This window comes from Lissotriton helveticus, chromosome 2_2 (assembly GCF_964261635.1).
Source record: "Lissotriton helveticus chromosome 2_2, aLisHel1.1, whole genome shotgun sequence".
Classification (NCBI taxonomy): Eukaryota; Metazoa; Chordata; class Amphibia; order Caudata; family Salamandridae; genus Lissotriton; species Lissotriton helveticus.
In genome coordinates this window covers 361,657,089-361,682,141 of record NC_136060.1, presented here as the reverse complement: position 1 = coordinate 361,682,141, position 25,053 = coordinate 361,657,089, and positions in this window count along the sequence as shown.

The following is a 25,053-nucleotide window of genomic DNA, read 5'->3' as shown; positions in this document are numbered from 1 at the left end:
ATTTCTTTTTGTCTGTTTTTGCTCATTTATCTTATCCTTCTCCAGTCTTTATCTAATTTTTCCTCTGTCTCTGTTTTATCTTATATTCTTCCTCTCACTCCTTTCTTCATATCAGTTCCTTTCCTTATTTCTTTCCTTTCATTTTTCTAACGTCCAATTTTGATTTTGCTTCTCCTTTTTCTCACTTTCTATTTTTTACTTCTTACTTATTTATTGTTTCATTTTTTCCTTCTTTCTCACTTTGTATCTTTCTTCCTGCTCCTTTTCTTTTTCATCCCTCCTCTGTCTTACTTTATCCTTCCTGCACTTTTCTTTTCTTTCTTTCTTTCTCTCTACTTTTCTTTCTCCTACACTGTCTGTTTTTCTTTCTTAATCCATCCATGTCTCTTTCTCTAATGCCATGCCCATCTCCCTTTTTTTCTTTCTCTCCCTCCCTATCCCTCTCTTCATCCCTTTTCTCTCTATTTTCTTTCTTTCTTACTCCCTCCCTTCCACCCCTCTTTTATACCTCCGGGACTTCACTTTTATTCTTTCTACTGACCCTTCCCTTCTCCCTAACTCCCATCGTCACTCACATTCTTAAATCTTACCAAGCTCCTTCCCGTTCTCTCTTCCACCTTCTGTCCCTTTCCTTGACTTCGTCTTTTCTTTAACTGTTTAGCTTCTTAAAAGTACGATCTATGGTTCCAGAGAAATATTTATTTGTAGAAATGTATGAAGCCTTCGTTTAACTTGTTAAATAAATATTGGTAATGATCATCCTAGTTATGAGTGCAATGAATGCTTGGTTTTTCATCCACATTTGACCTATTCACACCATAACTGCACCACTTTCAAGTCTACATATCAGGAAAACATGTTGTGTTAGTATTACCCCATTTACCTATCTCCCTACTTTATAACAAAACCAGTTACAACACAATATATTGCCTTTCTTAAAAAAATGTCATAACACTTCAACAAACTTTCAATAACGTATATTGCTCAACTGTTCAGCAAACTACAACTTACAACAAAAAAATTATTATTAATCACATAGGTGAAACCAGATGCATTTACCACTGCTTGCTGTTGTCTTGTTGCTCCCCTCATTTCCCTGGGCAGTTTTGGACTCCTCCTCATTGGATTCACCTCCTGGGACTTCTGAGATAGTGGCATGTTTGCTCACACATTAGCTGCCTTAACAAGGTGCCTGGGGTCAGTCAACTTAGTGTGCACCAGGTGCTGGTCCAACTTTACAGTAGAATTACTCTGGATATGCTCTTGCATAAAAACACGATCTAGCTCATCTTAACTCCCAACATTACTGCCCTTCAACTAGCATGCCACTTACTTGAGAAAAACCTAACTACTTGCTGTTGGAAAATGTATTATTAGTAGTGGCAAATATGCATCTGCCACTGGCAATATGGCCACTAACACAGTCTAGGGATTAGAATAGGTCTCAGAAAATTATTCCCATGCTCAACCCTTGGTAGCTTGGCTGCAAGCAGGCAGGTTTAAATTCAGAGACAAGTATGTAAAGTATTTAAAAACACCAATTCATTAAATAATTATGACACAACACACAAATAAAATGCACCAATTTTTAAAAATAGGAAATATTTGTACCTTTAAAATGGCACCAAAAAGGAAAACATCTTATGAAGGGAACCAGAGAAATAGCACATAGAAACCTATAGCGCCTATTGGGACATCTGGTCGCGCTAGATCAGGACAAAGTCAAAGTTTCGGGCTGACTCGCGGTAGACTTCGGTGAAAGTTTTTACTTCCTGACAGAAACATTTCTGGAGTTTTTCTTCCCAGGGTCCCTCAAAGATCTCAGCCAGTCTGAATTCGGTGAGGGTTTGCCAGATTGCCTTACGACAAACTCCCGGTTAAAACCTATGAAAGCCAGACCTCCGGAGCCTTCCAGCGGGACGAACCAAAGATCCATGCTGGCTCGTGGTTGAAGGTGGGCGCTTGACTCTCACAGTTGGTCCTGGTCACATTTTCTGCATTTGGTTCTAGAAACTTTCATGGCGCATTTTCTCCCGTGGTCCCTAGATGCTCTTTGCTAAGCCGGATTCGGTGAGGTTTGCCAGCTTGGGTTTTGACCAGTTCCCAGTCAATCTTTGGAAGTTGGACTTTGGGAGCTTTTTAGCGGGACAACCCTGGACGACAAGCCCGCTTGCAGTTGAGGGTCGCAGTTGAGGATCACAGGCTTGGTTGTCCACTTATGGAGCTTTTTTATAAAGTTGCTCCAATGCTCTTCCAACTTCTGGAACTTCTTCCTGAAGTTCCTTTGAGTATCACAGAGTGCCTTTCGGCATGTGTGTCCTAGTCCTGTCAGAGCGATCAGACTGGACTAGGACACACACGTCGAAAGGCTGCTTGAAAGGAGCCTAGACATTTAAACGGGGAACTAATGGAAAAGAAGAATTTTGATAAGGAGGATAAATAAAATTGCGCTGATGAAGTCCCAATGAGGGATGAAACGCATTGGCTGGATCTGTTTTAAGTGTGATGGAATTGGATACTTAAAATAAAGAACTTTATGGAAATAGACACATATGTCTGGAAATTAATTGAAAAACAAAATCTGGAATGTAATTGAAAACAAAAATATTATTACAGAAGCATGCAATTCGAATTGGAAAGTTCAATGTGAACAAGGAAATTAGGTTGTCCTCCTAATATTGTGAAAACAATTATGAAGGTTTGAGTTTTGTGGGAAGTCAGAACTCTGGTAGTGGGCAAAAGAGAACTATACAATTGGGATATTTTACTGGGACCATCTAGAACCACCACTGATGGCTGATATTTTTCCATGTTTCCTGATGGGAGTTATTAATGAATAACGTCTTGCCATGATCACCTATGTGGCTGGGGATCTGCAATGGGGAAAATGAACTTGGCAATTTCTCCAACACCAGGGCTTATAAAATATATTTTATAAGGCCCCTGCTTACATCTACAGGAACCCCACCCCTGGAACAGCCAGGGCAAACTTTAGGGGTTCTGAATTTGTAAAAATATTGCAGATCCTCACTCCACAGTGCTTCTAGCACAAAAGCCAATTTTCAAAATCACCTTACTACAATGTGGGAGGTGAAATGTGCACTTTTACTACACCCAAGGCATACACAACATATTTTATACGGGTGTTCCTTATAATTACCTGACACCCCACCACTTCAACACCTAGGGTAGACCCTGGAGGTACCTAATATGCCCAAATATTGTAGTTTATTCATTTTTAAGTACCCCAAACACCAAAGTCGAGTTTGGGCACACTTTACATGTTAAAAACAGTCCTACAACACAGGGCTGCTCTTAAACGGACCTCAGGCCTCAGCAGTGCACACATGCAAGTGCAGGAAGGGCTGCTGGTCTCTAAACTGCCATGTCCTATTATATATTAGGGTCTTAAAGGTAGTTTTGATTTCCTTGCTCTACTATGTACTAGGGCCTTATAGGGAAGGTCATGCCTATCAAAGGGTTCCCTAACCCATGATGTACCCTAGTGCAGCGTTTCCCAAACTGTGGTCCGCAGACCCCCCAGAGGTACGTGACACATTCCCAGGGGGTCCGCAGGACTTGAGTGCCTAACGTAAGAAGTGTGAATGTACTTGGCGCATGGGCGGCAAGACTGCAATACAATCTGGCCATCAGGCTCACAGCACGAGAGGTGTGAATGTTGCTGGCGCCAGGGCGGCAAAACTGCTATGAAATCTGGCCAATCACCCTTCAGCTATAGGTGCCAGCTGAAGGGTGATTCCCTTATATTGTGTTATTCACTTCTGCCCATCACCCGTCTCCGAGACTGAAGAGCATTGGAGGCTGGAGCATGTCGAACGGGCAGGAGGGCTCTTCTTCTGGAACTGCATGCAAGTGTTTAATTTGTGTGTGCGTGTTTGTGTGTGTTTCCTTCGTTTTTTGTGCCCTTCTGCCCTCTGTGCCACTCGTTTTTTCCTCGTTTTTTGTGTCTTTCTGCCCTCTGTTCCACTTGTTTTTTGTGCCTTTCTGCCCTCTGTTCCACTCGTTTTTCCCTCGCTTTTTGTGCCCTTATGCCCTCTGTTCCACTCGTTTTTTGTGCCCTTCTGCCCTCTGTGCCACTTGTTTTCCCCTCATTTTTTGTGCCCTTCTGCCCTCTGTTCCACTCATTTTTTGTGCCCTTCTGCCCTCTGTTCCACTCGTTTTTTTGCGCCCATCTCTCCCTCTGTGCCACTCGTTTTTCCCTCGTTTTTAGTGCCCTTCAGCCATCTGTTCCACTCATTTTTTGGTGCCCTTCTGCCCTCAGTGCCACTCGTTTTTCCCTCGTTTTTTGTGCCCTTCTGCCCTCTGTTCCACTCATTTTTTTTGCCCTTCTGCCCTCTGTGCCACTCGTTTTTCCCTAGTTTTTTGTCCCTTTCTGCCCTCTGTTCCACTCGTTTTTGTGCCCTTCTGCCCTCTGTGCCACTCGTTTTTCCCGTTTTTTGTTGCTTTCTGCCCTCTGTTCAACTCGTTTTCCCCTCATTTTTTGTGCCCTTCTGCCCTCTGTTCCACTCTTTTTTTGTGCCCTTCTGCACCACTCGTTTTTTCCTTGTTTTTGTGCCCCTTCTGCCTTCTGTTCCACTTGTTTCCCCCCGCCGCTGTGCCCACGGCGGCCCCGCCCCCCTGACTGCCCACTGCCCATTCACTGCCCCTTATCACGATAACTATAACCTATTATAGTTATCGTTGGATTGTGGTTGTTGTCCTTTTAGATCTTTTTTTATCAATTCAATAAAATATTTTTCTAATTAAAAGAGTTCTTCGTTTTAGAATAACAAATTCCCCCTGTCAGACTATACTAACAAGTAAACCCAACTTCTGAAAGTGTTCCCTTCCCAATGTGCACAGCCTTTGGCCAGTCGGGCCCTGTGCCTAACCCACAATTAAGCCTGGGTGGAGTTTGCTTCTGTCACTTCTTTATTATAACTTTCCAGCATGCTGCAGACTTCTGTACAGCACAGCTTAAAGACAAAGGCAAAGTCAATATCTCTAGCTAAACACTTATAAGGTCCCAAAGGCGAGACCTATTGGCTATGCCAATGCTTGTTCTTTCAGCCCCACCTCGCCCCTGCTTCTAAATTTAAAGAGGACTGTAATGGAAATACTCATTTGATTGACTCATGGAAGTGAGGACTGTAGCACTGACCCTCCCGGGGGAGACGGAGCTGGAATTCAAAAAGTGTTTTGCTTCGACAAAAGAATCAATTATATATCACTGATTACCAGGTTGACAAAGTAATATATTTCTGTTTGGGGATTCGTTTGCACACAAACAAAGACCTATTCCCCTGCTGACTTTGAACAGGGCTGTCCTGTCATGCGAGGTCTACCTCGAAGCTGGTGAACCGCGTTTGAGGCTCAGCAGGGACGCTCAACATCCTGTGATTCTGGGCAAATCACTTAATCTCCCAGTGCCTAACAGAAATGAATGTGTCCATCTGTAACGAAACTGGTGGTCATGTAAAGTGCTCTGAGACCTGATATCCTCGGGTCTAGTTTGCGCTATAGAGAACTCTTAAAAAAAAAACTGTATGAAGGCTCACAGGTCTGCACCTGGAGGAACCAGTCGCTAGGGTCTTCGGGGAGCTACGAATTGCGCCTGTGTAAAAATCCTATTTGTGTATGCCTGAACGGTTGTGGAATATGCTCCCTTATCAGGACCACTTAATAGATACTGTGTAGCCTTTGTGGTTTGTTGTTGGCAGGGGATGGAGGCAGTGGGCACCTTAACAGGTGAAGGTCTCGTCAGGTGCCATGTGAGGCCTTTCTAAAATATGCCTTAACTGCACTGCTCACCCATTGGTGGTAAAATATTGTTCTACTGTCTGTGACTAAAGATTATGCCTAACAGGTGCTGATGGTAAATGGAATAACATTGTTCCATGATCTTGCAGAAACAATATGCCTCCTGTGCAGATACCATACTGCCATCTCTTGCACTTCCATGAGGAACTCCTAATATAGGGCTTAATTTGCTCTATACACTGGACTCATCGATTTGTGTACTATCTTGTTAGAATTTTCACATTGGTTGCTTCTTGGTTTCTTCCCATTAAAATTAAACCGAGCAAGTGGAATTATCTTGAAGCAGTGTACATAAGATTCTCATATCCGTGCATATGATTTGTTAGTGTCCTCTGTCTTTTCAACAAGTGCTGATACAGTGTTAAAATCTTCTTACAGGTGCTGCTTCATCTCTAAACGTCAAAGCATATGTAGTCCGCTAACATCTGATGAGGGCAACCTGTAGTAGGTAAAGTAGTGAAGGTCTACTATGTGCCTCACCAAAAAGCTTTGATAGAAATTGATTCCATAACCTGTTGTGAAATAGACTTGTCATTTGTATCACAAACATAAGGAAGATGGATCGCTGACTTAACCTTAAGCGGAAAGCCACTGAAGAAATCAATGATCGGCCATCGTGGTCAAAACAAAGTGATTTAAGTGAAAAGAAAAGGAAGTGTCGCAGATACGATGGTGAATATTTACTAATGGGTTTCACATGTTCAGGTTCAGAACATGAACTGCAACCACTGTCATATAGTTACTGCTTACCTATATACCGTGTTAAGTTAGCATGAGCTTATTAAATGTTTAAACGCCATTTTTCCTTTTGCTGCTTTTGCACACAACACATAATTGTTATTTTAGCTTTCAACCTAGAAGAGCGTTGTGATTTACATGAGAATAATATGTTATTGCTCTGATATCAGCTTTGCTTGGTAAAATATGTCTGTACAGTGAGTGCTGAAGCCTCCAAGGATAACTCGACACAGTGTTGTGGTGAGGTCTGATCTTCGCACCTTCCTAGACATAACATGAATGCAGCTGCTGCCAAAATCTGGCTTTACGCGCGTTTTATATTGCTTTGCTTAGAGCACACGAGATACACTTGATGGTGCTTCGCATGCAGAGAGCTGGTGGAAGATGATGTGATCCTTCGACACTAAGATCTTGAGGTATGGGCCCGCCCTGCTAAAACCCAAAGAGACCTTCATAGATATAATATACTATGCTAGTTAGGGAGGGTGAGAAATAGGTGTTATTAATTCCTATTCATATCAGCATTTTAGTATGCTGTCACCGTTTGCTTTCTATGGACTAGTAACTATGCTGATAACTTTGTTTCTTAAAATATGTTTGCTTGTATTATATAAGATACTGCGTTTGAGAACCCTGCATTAGTAAATAAATATTTCAAATATGCACGTGTCCTCTTTTACTCCACGTTCTGGTTTGAAATGATTGTATAACGAAAGAGTGTTCATGTGTTCCACGTGACCTTAGGTATTCTAAATTCATGTTCTGGTTTGTCTAAACATTGGGAGTTTGTTATGACCAATGAGACACTGTAGCTAGCTCGGTAAGGGGATTTTGGGTACTGAGGTGAGTTTTGGGCCATCCTAATTCACTGAGGTTCCAAATCTCTATGCACAGTTCTGTAGGAGAACGGAATTCCTGCTACATGGCGCCCAACGTTGGTGGTCTTATACCATGACACTCGAGTAGTATATCATTCAATCCTTAACCCCTTCACTGTCGTTTCCGGAAAATGGTGGTGTCGGAATAAACCTACCTATTTTTGTAATAGGTCTTTTCAAGCTTGATTCTTTCTAAAACTGTTTCCTTGAATTACTACTCAGTTGTGCTACAAAGTTTACTTTGTCTTTCTACGTTCCTGTGCTGTCATGGCCAATCCCGTGGACATTCCGCAGCACAGTCGCATTGCGGTGCGCAATCATTTGCTGAATTACAATGTACCCGTGGAAGGATTGGCTGTGATAATGGTCGTGAGTGCGGAAGCGGCTTACCCGTACAAACTCTTTTATTCGTGGGTGACATTTCCGGCTGTGGACGCTAATTCTGGTGTGTTCCACACTTACACTCCCTCTGCTGTACCGAATGAATATACTCCGTACAGAGCACAGGAAGTACCTATTGATACTTGGCAGCAATATTGTTTGGTATGGTGGCGCCCTACCCCATTCTTTGACCGCTCCGAGGTTAGGTCCTTTGTCCATTCCAGGCGCAAATTGGCCTGTTTTGGCTGGATTTACTACTCATCCTCTACACGGCAATTGTAACCTTGCTGAAATTCGTAGACTACATGTAGTCTCTATTGCCGTGATTTGAGCCTTAGTGCAACACATAGCCCGTAATCTTCCGGGTGGGCCCCCAGGGGGTGCGGGGCTTCCGGCCGGACAGGGCGGATTGAAGCTCAGTCCCGTGATGGTCAATGCTGTAATGGGCAGGCGTCCCCAGGATAAGGATGATTTTCCTTTCTGGCTTGCCGAGAAATTTGACCAGCTGGAAGCTGTATTTCCTAATACGACTCCTGGTGAAAAACACAGGATTCTGACACTTAGTTTGCCAAAAGATTTGGCCCCTGAACTCGGTGACTGTGAGACCTGGGGGAAGACATTTGCGGCGGTCTATGCAAGGTGTTATGGCACTCCGTCTATGGCTGTCCTGCCTACGGTCCTTAAACGTGTTCAGGATGATCACGGACCGGAATCTGCGGTTGAATTGGGTATGCGCCTGTGTGGCTCTTTTGATGTGGTTTGCGATCTCGTTCTTGCTAATGTCAAGGGGGATGCAGTGAACTTTCAGGTAGCTAATGCTTTGGCAGCGATTCCCGATGCCGAGAAACCCTGACAGTTAGCGAGGATTATTGTGGCGGCTTATAAGACCGTGGGTCGCAATAGTAGGGGCCTCAAGCCTTTTTCTGTTAAAGAGAAAAAGCAACCTCAAGGGCAGAATTCGGAAACGGAAGTTCAGCCCAAGTCCAAAAAACAAAATTGGCCTAAAAAACAAAAACAGGGAAAGCAACAGCAACAACAACAAACACAGGAATCTCGTCCTGCGTCTCCATTGCCTGCGCAAACAGAACGTGTTTATGACTAGCGCGATCGCACGAAGATTAAATCACCTGATCGATTTCAGGTTTCTGATCAACGCTCTCCTCGTTCCTTTCAGGACTCATTGGCCTCGACGACCAGTGGTGGAGGAGGTGGAAGGGGTCGGGGTGGTCTGCAAGGACGTGACCAGCCCCGCCCGAAAGACGGTGCAGGGAAGCAGGACGGCTCAACGCTCAAAGAGACCGCTGTTTGCCAAGAAAAAAGTTGCGGCTTGGACAGCGCATTGATCTGACACAGATAGTGAGAACGCGGCTTCGGAATCTGACATGGGCTCTGACCTTGCTGGACAGCGCGGCGGAGATTACCATTGTGAGAGAGGCCCTGCGTCCACTACTGAAGGTGACAGCGACTGATATTTATGTTGTGTTAGAAACAGCTGATACGAGAGTTGCTCCCCCTGATAGACTTTATGAAATTGTCCTGTTAATCGAAGGTGACATACAACGTACCATAAAAGGGGTATTTTGGGAAAATCTTTCGTCTACGTATGACATTTTGCTTTCGGAGGCTGACTGGCCCCCACCTTTTGTTCTCGCAGCAACGCGAGGGGAGGAGGTGATCCTCCCCAGTTTCGCGAACGCGGTCTCGAAGGAGCATGCGCTACATTTTGCAGAAGAGTGGGCTAAGGCTCTAGCGCCGGCTCTGTACCGCAACCAATGTGGTTGGGATAAATTGTCCCCAAGCCACGAGATTCCTTTACGGTCTCAGCCGCAGCCTCAACCTCAATATCCTATTCGGTGTGAAGCCAAAGCTTCCGTCGCGGCAATCCTTGAACGATTGGAATATCAAGGAGTGATTGAAACATGTGTGTCACCAATGAATAACCCTCTTTTTACTGTGACCAAGCCCGACGGTTCATATAGTTTGGTATTGGATTACCGGCATTTAAACTCGCATTGCCGTAACTGTGCAGTACAGAATACTCATGGCTCTGCCCTAGTGGATAGTCTAGTGCGTAAGCGTTTAAAGACCACGCTTGACATTTCCAACGGTGTTTATGCCCATCGATTGGATGCTCTTAGTTCCCAATGGACCTCCTTTACATGCGGCGGTGTGCAAAAACAATTTCGACGTTTACCTATGGGCTATAAGAATAGTCCTGGGATTTTTACTGCCCGCATAGTCTCTCTTTTGGAGAGAATCGACCCAGATGCTTGCTCGTATGTGGATGACATATATCTCACAGATGACGAACTTTGGGAGCATCTGTGTCGAGTAAACAGCATCATTTGTAACTTTGCAGACATGGGTTACAAATTTAACTTTGCAAAATCGCACATTGCAGAGCACACAGTGTTGTTCCTGTGCTATGATCTCAACAATGAAGGTAGAAGTTTGGCTCCTCACTTCCTGGAGAAATGCGTAAAATTGTGCGCTCCGACAACGCTGAAAAAATTACAGTCTTTACTGGGTTTCTTGAATTTCGGGAGAACTTACATTCCGGAATATGCCCAGCGTATCAAGCCTTTGTATGCTTTGATACAACCAACCTTTTCCAAATCATGCTGGCTGCCTGAGCACTCAGCCATTTTGCAATCCTTGCAGGCTGATCTGCTCGCTTCTAAATTCTTACTGACTCGTGATAACCACACCAACCTGGTGATAAGAATCATCCCTGGGACGGTGGGTTTCACGTACCTTACTTTTAATGAAGGAGACACAGTACCTATTGCTTACAAGTCACACTTGTACACTTCGGGTGAAATTCGATTTTCCACTGTGGAGAAAGTTTTAACGGCTGTGCAGATGGCAATTCTTAAAGAACATGCCCTGTCACAGGGAAAACGCATGATGGTTGTTACCCCGTGTCCTGCCTTGGAGGCAGTTACGAAAGCCAGTGTACCAAACTCTGAAGCTTTGCACCCTCGGTGGATTCAGTGGGCTGCATCCTTGACGTCTCAGGATGTCACGTTTATTTTTGACGCCACATTACGGTCGCAGGAGTATTTACAGTATGAATTTGTTCATCCGGCTCCTTTAGCAATGCGACCTTTGGAGGATTTCCATTGCTTCATTTACACTGATGGTTCGGCGCAGGTTGCACATGGCTCTAAACACGCCTACGTTTCCGCATGCGCCATTGTGGTCAGTGCCATGGTGGACGATGTGTTCAAGTCCAGAGTTGTGCACACGCAAACTCTAGGGGACTACACCGCACAATTAGCGGAGCTTCGTGCTCTCTTACTCGAGTTAGAGTACGCAGATCCTAGTGTGGCGACTCTTATTGTGAGTGATTCTTACTACTGTGTCCAGTCTTACAATGAAAACGTATGCTTTTGGATTCAGAATGACTTTCGTGATTCTAAGGGTAGCACAATAAAACATAAAATGTTCTGGGTTCGAGTGGCTGAGCTCAAAGAGCAGTTGCCACTCGTGTTTGTGATTCATACTCTAGCCCATCAGCGTGTTGGAGTCCACGCTGTGGGTAACTCGCTTGCTGATGAAGCAGCGAAATCAGCGGTATCTACATATTTGGTTGCAGCAGTTACACGGTCCAAAAGTAAGATTGATGATGACATCTTGGCGGCGGTTGCTGCCACTGAGAAGGGGAGTAAACATCCTACGGGGTTCACTTCGAAGTACACATACCACTTAAGTTCTGATAAGGTTCCTTTTGTGAAAATTCCTGAAGTTGGAGAACAGTTTCCTGGTATCCCAACTCGGATACCAGGGCTACGTTGATTACAGCGGCGCATGAAGGTGTGGCGTCTGCGCATGCGGGCGTCTCAGCCACTGTATCTCAGTTACAACAGCGTTTCTGGTGGCGGGGACTGTACAAACAGACGCGCGACTATGTCCTTCAATGTGACATTTGCCAGCAGATTAAGCGTTCGACTGCTGCGCGTCCGCCACAAACACAGTTGTACATATCTAATAAACCACTAAGATGCGTTTATTTAGATCACTGCGGTCCTTTTTCTTCTGATACTGCGTATGAGTACATCTTAGTAGCAGTTGATTCATGCCCACGCTTTGTGTGGGTATGGCCCCATCGCAGCGCTGATTCACGGACTCTTATAAGAGATTTGCGTGTCTTTGTAGGGATTTTTGCCTGTGGTACCTTCCATTCGGATCAGGGTCCGGCTTTCGCCTCTAAGGCGTATAAGGATGCCATGACTTCGATGGGGGTCCAAGTCAAGTTTTCATCTCCCTACAGACCTGAGGGTAACAGTGTAGTGGAACGAATGAACCGTGACTTAAAGCAATCATTGACAGCTCGAGTTATAGGCACAGGCAGAAACTGGCTGGCCCACCTCAATGGCGTGCAGCGTGCTCTTAATAATCTCCCTAGAAGGTCTCTGGGTGGGCGGACCCCATACGAAATGCTCTTTGGTATCAAGATGTTTGTCCCAGACCTTGACGGTCTAGACGGCGTGGCCCAAGCCACAACCTTTGACGTAGATGAACATTTCAATGTTTTACAGGATCTACAAAAGACCAGAGACAGTCTTGCAAAGGAACATATGCCCTCCACATCGGATGATGCGTTGCAGATCCCGGTAGCAGGCTGGCTACCCCAAGTTGGAGAACTGGTTCGAGAGAAGATCGATAACAAGAAAGAATTTGGTCCTTCATATCGAGCTCTGGTTCCTGTGCTTGGCGTGAAGGGCACAAGAACAGTCGTTTTACCTCCACTTCCAGGTCGTAAGGAAAACAGGTTTATCTCTATTGACAATGTCAAGATACACAGAGTGGCCGATTCTTCTTAGTATGACTCCGGCGGTCTCCTGCCTTCGATTGTGAGAAATTCTGTTTTGGCCACAGCTTCTAATCCTATGCCTGAGGTGGCCCTCGAGATGCCTGCTGTTTCCAGTCCTTTATTAAGTACTTTACCTGTTGATCACGTTGATGAACTTGATTACACTTACCCAACTGACTTATCGATGCCTGATTTGCAAACACGTTTGGCCACAGAATCCAGATTCTCTTTTGACACTGTTTCACAAAATTTAAAAAAGCCATCACGTTTTGCAATTTATGCCACATTATTTAAAAAACATTTTTTGATACCCCCTTGGACATATATTTGGCTGGTGCTTTTTTTGATTTACCTTTTTATGTCAATTGGTTTTGTGTTTTATTTTTTTCGTCTTGTCGATGGACACTATGTCGAGGAAAGAACATGCATTCGGCATCTTAATGGAACTTTGGCCCCCCTTTCCTCGTCACATTCAGCGCACAGACTGAAGAGAGACTTGAATTTTGTTAACATCACTGCTTGGCCTGTTCTTGATGGGATAGTGTGGGATGCGGTTAAATTTCAAATCCATGGCCCTACTGAAGTTGTTAATGTCCCTAATGTGCTCAGGGTAAACATGGGAGATGTGGTGAAACAAAACATACGTTCTGATAATTGGGATGTTCAGGCCGTAGAAGCATTATTCTCTGATTTGAAATATTATGCGGCCTTTGATGCTGAAGATTTATACTTAGATTCTGCTAATTATGGTGAATTATTTTGCTCCCAACATTTTGGCAACCATTATCTGCATAAAACAAGTTCCAGAAGGGGTATTGTACATTACACACAGAGGGAACATTGCCCAGCTCCTTTACAAGGCAGTTCGAGTACTTTCTTGAATAAGTACACTTATTTTACCGACTTTAATCAGTCCAATCCTGAGTCTTTTTATTTTAAAATGACACAGAAGTCCATGTCCAAGGTTAGACTTACCGATACTAAATTGTTGTATTCGAAGTCCTTTCTAGACAGGTTAGCTGTAGAGGGCTACCAGCTATGGAAGGAAACCATTGACCTTAAATCTGTTTGGGGTTCTAAAAGTTGGCAGGTACAAGGCACTGAGGCTTTGCACCGTGCATGTCTCATCCCAAATCATATGTTGTTTTTGAATTCTACCATTTCTCAAACCACATGCTTTGGATTGGCTACTTCCAAAAAATTAAATGCACCTTCTGTCCCTGATTTAGAAGAATATTCTAGTTGGAATAATATTACACCGTTTTCCATAAGGGAATTGCAAGCTCTACTGCGAAATGCGTCTTTTAACATTTCCAGTTTGGATCCAAAGGGTTGGCTGATGTGGCACAGAAGTTCTGATTCCTGCCAACGTCGTTTTCTGGGTTTAGCTGATGGGTTTACACACATCAGGCCTGATCCCCGCTTTGATACTGACCATTCTGTCACCACTTATTCAGTAGGAAACGTATGTCAGAATTGGCTGAAACAATCTACATTGGCTGCGGTTAAACTGCATCTATCCAAGCTCACTGATGATGTAGATTTAAACGATTTCATAAAAGGCCCGGCTAGTAGTAGATCTAAAAGATGGATATATGCGATTTACAATGAAATCTGGAAGACGTCACAAATTGAGGCTGCTACACACCTTAGAGCTATTGATCAAGCTAATTTAGAAAATTACTTGCAGTTGTTGATAACAGTATTAATATGCTTTCTTCCCGCATTTACACGTTAAATAACATTGTGTCTTCTGTTGTTGATATTGTGCAAGATGAAGTGTCTGTGTTATACCATGGTCAGAATCAATTGCGTTCCATTATGCAATTTGCATGGAACCTGCAGTCGCTTAAGTCTGATAAGGTGCCTTGGACCTACATGAATGTGTCCTCTCTCTTTGCCCCTTTTAATTTGACTGACAAGCAGCGCATGCTTTCTATGCGTGACGCATCTTTTTCCATGTTACACATTGGAAAGATTAGAGTCTTTACCGTTCTCTGTAGCAGAAGCCACTGCTGCAACGTGGCTTATCCACGGGTTGATTACATTACCGTTTGGTTTGTACAATTTACAAATTGTATGCGATATATCGCAATAGGCAGATATGAACCGCTAGGTAGTTCGTTTCTCCATGAGGCGTGGTCGCTTCCATTCACTTATCGATGCCTGAAAGAAGAGAAGGAAGTTTATCTTAAAGGGGAGGAGTGCACAGAAACACCAGATCACTCATTGATATGTAGACACATTCAATTGCACGGTTCTTGCAACCAGGACCGGCCAAATTTAGCCTGTGTTTTGAAAGGTACTCCAGTTCCCGCAATCGTTCCTACTTTCACATTACTGGCAAACGGCAGTTATTTACTTTTGAATAACGAAGACTGTTGTGGGTTAATTAGAGGTATCGCTTATGTGGTAACAGTATCAGAACGTGTGGTGTGTTGCAAAAGCGTTCTGTATCCTCCTACACATGGGAATTCAAATGTTTCCATCTGGCCGCGAATCCCAACCTTGACGGCAGAGTTCAATGGTATGAGTAGAATAAGAGCCCTTTTGTCTCAAAAGGAGGTGGCCCTGAGTTCGGCTCGAGAAACATTTGTCCTTCACATAGCTAACATGTGCACAGAAGTGCAAACGCTATTAAATACTGATTTGCCATTGCATTTCAGCGAGCTGGTTCATCAAATCTTTAATGCCTCCTCCACTTCTGGCCTGGCACATTTTTTAAAAAGTAGTTAGCAGTGGTCTCGTGACTTCGTTCGAGAAAATATTTGGAGTCATCCCTGCTTTCTTTCATTCTATATTTTCGAGCCTGTTTGGTGGCTTTCCGGTTTTTCTGGCGCTGGCTGCAGGCGTTCTGGTGATATTTTGTTTTATTAAAAATGGATGCCCGTCCTGTGTTAGAAGCCGCACAGCCCCACCTGGCACTGTTTCGCAACCAGATGCTTGAATACTTTGGCACACTTCCGCTTGCGACTTTAAGCACGGCATTTGGATTATCGTTTCGATTTTCCTATTTCAAATGTGTCCAGCCTGTGTTTCATTGCCTGAGCTGCGATTTCGACTGGGCCCTTGATTTGTGTCTCTGCAAGACGGTGTCTCCTGACGTTGATTTTAATCACCTGATGAGTCCCGTAGTTACTCACGAGTTGGTTTGTTCTGGTGAAAGGATTATGGCCTTGGCAGCGATGCATGGACTAATGGGTCATTGGAACATTCTCGCGGCAGCACAAGATTTCTTGGCACAGGGCTATATTGAGAACCCACCGAGTTGTCCTCTGATGATGCTAGAGACTCCGGTGCTGGAGGAGCACGTATGTTCTTTCCCACTAATGAATTGGATGGCTGAACTGTGTTCGGATGATGACAGTGATTTCATGCTGGAGGCAGTTGCTGCATATTTTGCATATTCAGTCCTGTCCTAAAAGCCTTCGTAACTTTTCCTGATTACACATTTTTTTGGGAACTTTTGCGTACAAATTCTTTTACACACCCAGACCTATTGACTTGAGTGTAAGTGAGCCATAGATTGGCAAGTTGAGAACTTTTTAATTGACCTCTATAAAACCTTTTCTCCAGGTTTTGAAAATTAACCTAGCTCATTAATATTGAACTCTGCTTTCATGATGTGCCCCTATTCTGGTCTTATCATTCCTTACTTTGTCCGTGGTCGGATCATTGGGGGGGGTGTCATATAGTTACTGCTTACCTATATACCGTGTTAAGTTAGCATGAGCTTATTAAATGTTTAAACGCCATTTTTCCTTTTGCTGCTTTTGCACACAACACATAATTGTTATTTTAGCTTTCAACCTAGAAGAGCGTTGTGATTTACATGAGAATAATATGGTATTGCTCTGATATCAGCTTTGCTTGGTATAATATGTCTGTACAGTGAGTGCTGAAGCCTCCAAGGATAACTCGACACAGTGTTGTTGTGAGGTCTGATCTTCGCACCTTCCTAGACATAACATGAATGCAGCTGCTGCCAAAATCTGGCTTTACGCGCGTTTTATATTGCTTTGCTTAGAGCACACGAGATACACTTGATGGTGCTTCGCATGCAGAGAGCTGGTGGAAGATGATGTGATCCTCCGACACTAAGATCTTGAGGTATGGGCCCGCCCTGCTAAAACCCAAAGAGACCTTCATAGATATAATATACTATGCTAGTTAGGGAGGGTGAGAAATAGGTGTTATTAATTCCTATTCATTTCAGCATTTTAGTATGCTGTCACCGTTTGCTTTATATGGACTAGTAACTATGCTGATAACTTTGTTTCTTAAAATATGTTTGCTTGTATTATATAAGATACTGCGTTTGAGAACCCTGCATTAGTAAATAAATATTTCAAATATGCACGTGTCCTCTTTTACTCCACGTTCTGGTTTGAAATGATTGTATAACGAAAGAGTGTTCATGTGTTCCACGTGACCTGAGGTATTCTAAGTTCATGTTCTGGTTTGTCTAAACATTGGGAGTTTGTTATGACCAATGAGACACTGTAGCTAGCTCGGTAAGGGGATTTTGGGTACTGAGGTGAGTTTTGGGCCATCCTAATTCACTGAGGTTCCAAATCTCTATGCACAGTTCTGTAGGAGAACGGAATTCCCGCTACACCACAATGCGTGCTATATTATGAAATGTTGTCAAATGAGGCCGTGAAACCTTCTAAATTACGAAGACACTTGGAAACTAAGCATAAAGAACATGCAACTAAATCAATAGAATTCTTCAAGAATAAAGAGCAAGAGCTCCTAAAAAGAAGAACAATAATTAAGAAAACTGCAACAAGATCTGTTAATTAAAATGCTCTGAAAGCTTCATATGAAGTGTCCATGCTCATAGCAAAAGCTGGAAAACCACATACAATTGCTGAAGAACTAATAGTACCTGCTGCTAAACCATGGTGACAGCAATGGTTGGGGAAAAAGCAGCAAAAGATTTACATTTGGTGCCATTAATTAACAACACTGTAAAAAAGCAAATTGACAACATTTCAGACAACATAAAGGAACAGTTGATCAAAAGAATTTGTAAAAGTCTGCATTATAGCCTGCAAGTAGATGAAAGTACAGACATAGCAAATACATCTCATCTCCTGTGCTACGTTAGATACGATTTTGAGGGGAACATTATTGAAGATTTACTGTTCTGCCGCTATTTGATACATACCACTGCTGAAGAGGTCTTCAACAGTTTCGATGATTTTCTGACATCAAATGGAATTCAGTGGTCAAAATGCATAGGAATCAGCACAGATGGGGCACGTGCCATGTCTGGGAGACTGACTGGACTTGTAGCACGAATAAGGGAAATTAACCCTTCAGTTGTATGGCATCATTGTTGCATTCATCAAGAATCATTAGCCATTAAGAAGATACCAGAGGAATTAAAAAAGGTCTTGAATGAGTCAGTCAAAATTGTACATTTTATCAAAGCTAGGTCACTAAATTGAAGGCATTTTAAACAGCGTTGTCAGTCCATGGATAGTGATCATCATCAGCTTTTGCTGCATACAGATGTCCGATGGCTGTCTCGTGGTAGAGTTTTGTCTCGGCTTTTTTAATTAAGAGATGAAATCAGAGTTTTCTTCACTGAACTGGAATCTCCATTTCCACTTCATGAGCGCTTACATGACTATACTTGGCTAGCTATGCTGGCATATATGGCAGACATCTTCACCCATTTAAATGCACTCAATTTGAGTATGCAAGGAGTAGGTATCACAATTTTTATTGTCGAAGACAAGATTGAGTCAATGATAAAAAAAATTGATTTATGGACTCGTCGCTTATCACAAAGAAATTTTGATTCTTTTCAGAACCTGAAGACATTCTTGGAATCTGCTGATGATGAATTATCGAACAAAGTCTTAGAAATTTTTATCCAGCATATCCAAGATATGCGGTGTAGTTTTCGTCAGTACTTTCCACTTCCAGATGAAAGCAAAAACTGGATTAAATATCTTTTTAATGTAGATATTGACAATTTAATGGGGCTGACCGCATCTGAAGAAAACGTTTTGATTGAAATCTCTACAGATAGTGCACTTAAAATTAAATTCAAGGAAAAGTCTCTGAGTCTGACAATGTTTTGGCTGCATGTACAAACAGATTACCCTGAATTATCGTACAAGGCACTTAAGGTTTTACTTCCTTTCCCCACCACATATTTATGTGAGAAGGCTTTCTCAAATCTTATGTACCTTAAACATAAGTGCAGAAATCGCTTGCAAAATGTTGCATCTGACCTAAGGATTCAACTTTTTTAAATAAAACCAAACATTGAAAAGTTAGTAGCCGAGATGCAGCACCATCCTTCCCATTAAAATGTTTTGATTTTTGCATATTTTTCAATATAAAATAATAAAAGCTTTAGTAATGCAAGTATTTGTTTGGTGTGTACTTGTTTGTGTATTTTGTGCGAATTACTGTTTTAATTTTTTTAAATTGAAATTGTACCAATTGCTTGGGGGTCCCCGGCTTCCAGTAGTGAAGTGATTCAGTGGGGGTCCTCAGAAGTCAAAGTTTGGGAACCACTGCCCTAGTGTATGTAGGTATTCTAAGTGTGTTTTTAGCATAGCACTGGCCCTGGGCTGCCTGGTTAGGCAGAGCCCAGGGACAGTCAGAGTCAGTTATCACCAGTACCAGTCAGCAAACAACGGGGGTGCCCAGGGCACAAGAATGAATTTGCAACATAGCCCCCCAAAACAAAAGGTGATGGGTTACTAACCTACACCCTTGTGGTCCTCATCAGCTAAGTGGAAATACCTGGAAAGTCCATCAGCATTTGCATGGCAACGTCAGGTCGGTGTTCCACTGTAAAGTCCATTCCCTGTAGGAAAAAGGACCACGTTAACAGCTTGGGATTCTCCCCTCATCTGCATGAGCCATCTGAGAAGTCTGTGGTCACTTTGAACACAATTAAAAATGGTTTCAACTTTTTCAGGGAACAAACCACAGCAAAAGCCTCTCTCTCAATGGCACTCCACCTCTGCTTTCTGGAAAGAAGTTGCCTGCTAATAAAGGCAACTGGCTGATCAAGGCCCTCTTTATTTAACTATGATAACACTGCCCCAATCCCTTGTTCTGAAGCATCTGTCTGAACCACAAATTCATTTGCATAGTCAGGGGACAGTAACACTGGTGCTGAACACGTAGCAGCTTTCAGAGGGGCAAAAGCCTTCTGACACTCTGGGGTGCAATCCACCTTTTCGAGCCTCTTCTTAGAAGTCAGTTCTGTTAGGGGCCCCACAATATTTGATATATTTAATATTTACTCATTTATATAGCGCCTGAATCACCCCTTCAGGGGTATCTCTGCGCTTGGGGCGGCGTGCTGCAACCAAACAAGAGGGCCCCAGAAAAGATGGATTTTTAACAGCTTCCTGAAATAAGGAAGGCTCTGGCAGTCGCATAGCTGGCGGGGGAGTCCGTTCCAGAAAGTCGGGGCAAGGTAAGTGACTGCTTTGACACCCTTACAAGCCTTTTTAATTGTCAGAGTGCAAAGGAGTAGCTTGGATCATGATTGGAGCGGCGGAGAAGGGTATACTTTACTGGTTTGCCAGATAGGTAGGTAGGCCCCTGGCCATTGAGGGCTTTAAAAACAATGCATCTTACATTTCACCCGCTTTCTCACAGGAAGCCAGTGGAGTTTGTTAAGAAGTGGTATGGAGGCCGTTCTGGGAGGCTTTTGGAGACGGAGCCGAGCCCAGCTCCTCCGGCCACCAACTGGGAATCCAGCTTATAGCTGCACCTCTAAATAGCATGATCTCTGATTTCTCAGAATTCAGTTGAAGGCAGTTAGCCCTCATCCAGGCAGCAATGGTCTTCATGCCCTCCGAGAAGATGAGTTGTATGTTAGGATAGGATTTATCAAAGGTGAGTAGGAGCTGGGTGTCGTCATCATAATGATGCAGCGCGGCTCCAAAAATTATTCAGAAACCATCACCTTACCCACGGAGCTATTCACTAATTTCTCACAAATAGGAGATGGGACTGAACCCCAGGGTCCTCATTAGTTTGGCCAAGGGAGTAACATAAATGTTGAAAAGGGTAGTAAATGTGAAGCTGGTCTTTTTTCCATTAAAATCTCCCCTGAGTGCACTATCATGGGCTATCTCATTTATCGCCCCCCGGGGGCTCTTCACTGTTTGCTGATCGCCTACTAGAATCGGTGACTCAGCCGGCCTTAGGCTATAACAAATTCCTCAAACTGGGTGATCTTAACCTTCACTTTGAGGATGTGAAATGCGTAGAGGCCCAATCGATGATATCCTCTTTGAAATCCCTGATGCTCACTCTCTTGGATGAGATGCCTACGCATCAGGCGGGTCATCTTTTGGATCCCATATTTTCTAATTGGAACGGTATCAGGGTGCTCCCCCCTATCAGAGTTCCGTGGTCAGACCATTATCTTATCCCATTTAATATAACAGGCAAACCTAAAAGGGATATACCTGAGCGACCTATTTTATTTAAACGCAGGAAATGGAACAATTTTAGTCAGGAGACATTTGAATTCATGCTTATGCTAGGGAAACCTCCTCTCAGTAAAACTTTTAAGGAAGCATGGACGGAATATGAGGATTGGGTATCAAAGGCGCTGGATAAGGTTGCCCCATGGACCCATAAAGCCCCAGCTCGCAGGACGAAGTCTGCCCCCTGGTACAACGAGGAACTGTGTGCAGCTAAAGCCAGATGCAAAAGACTGGAACGCCTGTGGCGCAAAGACTACGATGTTGGCCTAAAAGAGCTATACATGAACAGTCTGAAGGAGTACCATGGACGAATTAATAAGGTGAAAGGATTATTCTTTAAAGAGAGGATTGAATCTGCTGAAAACTCCTCAAAGGAGCTCTTTTCCATCTATAAGGAGCTCACGGCTCTCACTAGGACGGAGACCAAAGACCTTCTCTCCACTGAAATATGCAAATCTATTGCTGATCACTTTGTACACAAGGTGGAGCGGATATATGTGTCTTTTCAGCAGGGAACATCTGGGTAGGGATATTGGCACAGGACCATTTACTAACGCATGCCTTAACGAATTCACGGTCCTCCTGATGGAGGAACTGATAAAGTTAATCATGAGCATTCAGTCAGGTTCCCCTATGGATGTTGCACCCCCTAGGATTCTTAGGAATCATGCCCACCTCTTATGGAGTTATATAGGCAATCTGGCCCTTCTTTCCTTCCAAGAAAGACTAGTGCCGGAGGAATGGAAACTCGCACAGGTTGTTCCAATTATTTATTTATTTATTTATTTTATGCACTTATAATGCGCGCAGATACCCACAAAGGGTTTCCCGGCGCAACAGATGTAAGAGCTGAGAAAAGCCACCAAAAACGCAGAAAAACACCCCATTTGAAAGCCTGCTATTATTTGTTAAAGAGCCAGGTTTTTACACCTTTCTTGAAACTGGCAAAATTTTCCTCCTTACGCAGGGCCAAAGACAAGGAGTTCCATAGGACTGGTCCCAAATGGGAGAACGACTTTCCCCCCATACGGGCCAGTTTAAATCTGGGAAAAAAGAAGGCTAACCTGAGCATCTCTAACTTGGACAATCTCAGGCCCATTTTTCTTTTACTGTTTTGTGCCAAAGTAGTGGAAAAACTGGTCACCAATCAGTTGGTTAAATTTGTGGAAGATAACCATCTTCTTCACCCCTCCCAATCTGGCTTTAGGGCGAAGCATTCGACTGAAACTGCCCTTCTTTTTTCCACAGAACTGCTTCGCCAGAAAGTGGACGAAGGACAGATGGCCGCCTTGATATTGCTGGACCTAAGTGCGGCATTTGATACCATGTCGCACCCTAGATTGCTAGCCCGTCTGAGTGAAATGGGAGTTGCCGGCCCGGCGCATGAATGGATGGTCTCCTTCCTGGCGGGTAGACAATTCCAAATACACTGCCCCCCTTCAGATCCACGCCTCGAATTTTAAATCAAGGGGTCCCGCAGGGTTCCATTTTAAGTCCTGTATTGTTCAATCTTTACATGGAACCCCTGGCCAGGATGGTGGAATCTTATGGGGTGGATATCGTATCATATGCGGATGATACGCAACTGGTGGTCACTCTATCCCACAACCCAGTTGAGACGGCTGATAATTTAACGGCGTGCCTTGTGGCACTGGCAAATTGGATGAGGTGTAACTGTCTCCGCTTAAACGGCAATAAGATGGAACTGCTTGTGATTGGCTCTTCTCCTTCAATCTGGTCATCAGCCTGGTGGCCCACTGACCTGGTCCTACACCTATCCCCTCAGACACTGGGAAGAACTTGGGTGTTCTCTTGGATTCCAATCTCACATACTCCCAACACATAGGTAAGATGGCGGGGAGATGCTATGGCATTTTGAAGGTCCTGCATAAGATCTTGGATCTCCTACCTATGAGAGACAGGAAAACTCTGGTCGACGCACTGGTCACGTCCCATCTTGATTATGGGAATGTCCTACTCTGTGGCCTCTGTAAAAGGGGATTGACCCAGTTACAATGTGTCCAAAATGCGGCGGCCAGGCTTGTGCTGAAGCTGCCGAGGAGGTCGTCAGGAAAACGTGCGCTTCAGCGCCTGCACTGGCTCCCCATGAGGGAACGCATTAGGTTTAAGACCATGTGCATTAGTCACCGTATTGCACATGGCAGGGGTCCGGTCTACCTTCACAAGTTGTTAACCATCTCTCGTCCTAGGCGTCTCCTGAGATCCATGGGCAGTATGCAGTTTGGGATACCTCGCATATATAAAGCACGGATGGGAGGGCGATCTTTTAGATTCCTGGCCAGCCAACAATGGAATGATCTTCCTATTGAACTGCGGATGGAGCCGTCGAAAACCAGGTTCCGGCAGAAACTGAAGACCCATCTATTTCCGGAAGATTAGTATAAACTTAGGGTTTCTTTTTCGCTGTCCCCTCCCCTCTCCGTGGTCTGTTCTTGATTTTTCTGTTTTGGAACGCATCCTAGCGCGGAGATGCACTGTCCAAGTGTATTTAGGCGCTTAATAAATGTTTTTATTATTATTATTATTATTAGGGCTCAAACAGGAACCCTGCGGTACTCCCTTGGTAATATTAGTGGTATTAGATCTAAAAGTGCCCAATGTGGCTGTCTGGGTTCTGTCTGTTAAAAAGTTTGTCAGCCATTTCAGTGCAAACCCCTGAACCCTGATCTCCTGAAGTATCTCCAGTAGGATATGGTGTGAAATGGTATCAAACGCCACCGATAAGTCAAGCAGCACTAGAAGTGCTGCCTTACCATTGGCCAGGGCCATTCTGATGTTATCAGGTACCTCAATAAAGGCGGACTCAGTACTTTGCTTGGCCCGGAAACCTGACTGGGCGACATCCAAGCAGTGCGAGGTTTTAACAAAATCAGACAGATGCCTGTTTATATGTTTTACAACAAGCTTGATCTGAAGGGGGGGCAGGGAAATTGGACAGCTTGGTAGGCGGGGCCTTAAGGTTTTTATGAACGGGAACGACTTGAGCTGCTTTCCATTCAGGAGGGAGTCTGCCGACCCTCAAAGAGTTATTGAGAATGCTGCAAATGGGTGTGGCTAGCTGTTTAGATAATAGGGAGAAGATATTTGCGGGGATTACATCTAGGGGGGGACCCAGATTTAACTTTGGTTAGAAGAGATTCAACCTCTAACGGGGTAAGTGAGGTAAAGAAGTGTAGATGCGAGGTGTTGATGGGGGTTACAGGGTGTTTTGTAGTGGGGTGAGTAGGAATTCCGTTGGCTGTGATAATTTTATGGTAAATGGCATCAATTTTCTGGGTTAGAAAGGAAGCTATATTGTCGCACAGCAACTGTGATGTTGTCTCTGCAGTGTTGCATGCCTTGGGGTTTGTGTAGGTATTCAGGATCTGATAAAGGGTCCTAGAGTTGTTCCCAGCTTGCTCTAGTTGATTTGCGACATGCAATTTGTGTGCGGATTTAAACATTTTGTGATAAGAGGACAAAGCAACTTTGAATTTCTTTTTGTCCTGTGCATTGTGTGAGTGTCTGAATTTCTGTTCCAATGTTTTACATTCGCTCTTTTCAGTCGGGATGGAATACCAACTAGTGGGAGTGTGTTTGGGAGGGTGGATCTGCGGTTTCAGCGGTGCTTCGTTATCTATAGTGGATTGCAGGAAGGAATGCTGGTCCTGCGTTTTGGAGTGCTTTGTGAGTGTGGGTGAGGAGCTTGAAGGTGATCCTCTTGTTGACGGGTAGCCAGTGAAGGTCCTTCAGGTGGGCGGTGATGTAGCTGTGGCGAGGATGTCAAGGATGAGGAGTGCTGAGGCATTTTTTAGGTGTTGAAGTCTCTTCTGGAGTTTGGCCGTGGTTCCGGCATAGAGGGCGTTGCAGTAGTCCAGCCTGCTGGTGACGAGGGCCTGTGTGACTGTCCTTTCGGTTTCGATGGGGATCCATTTGTAGA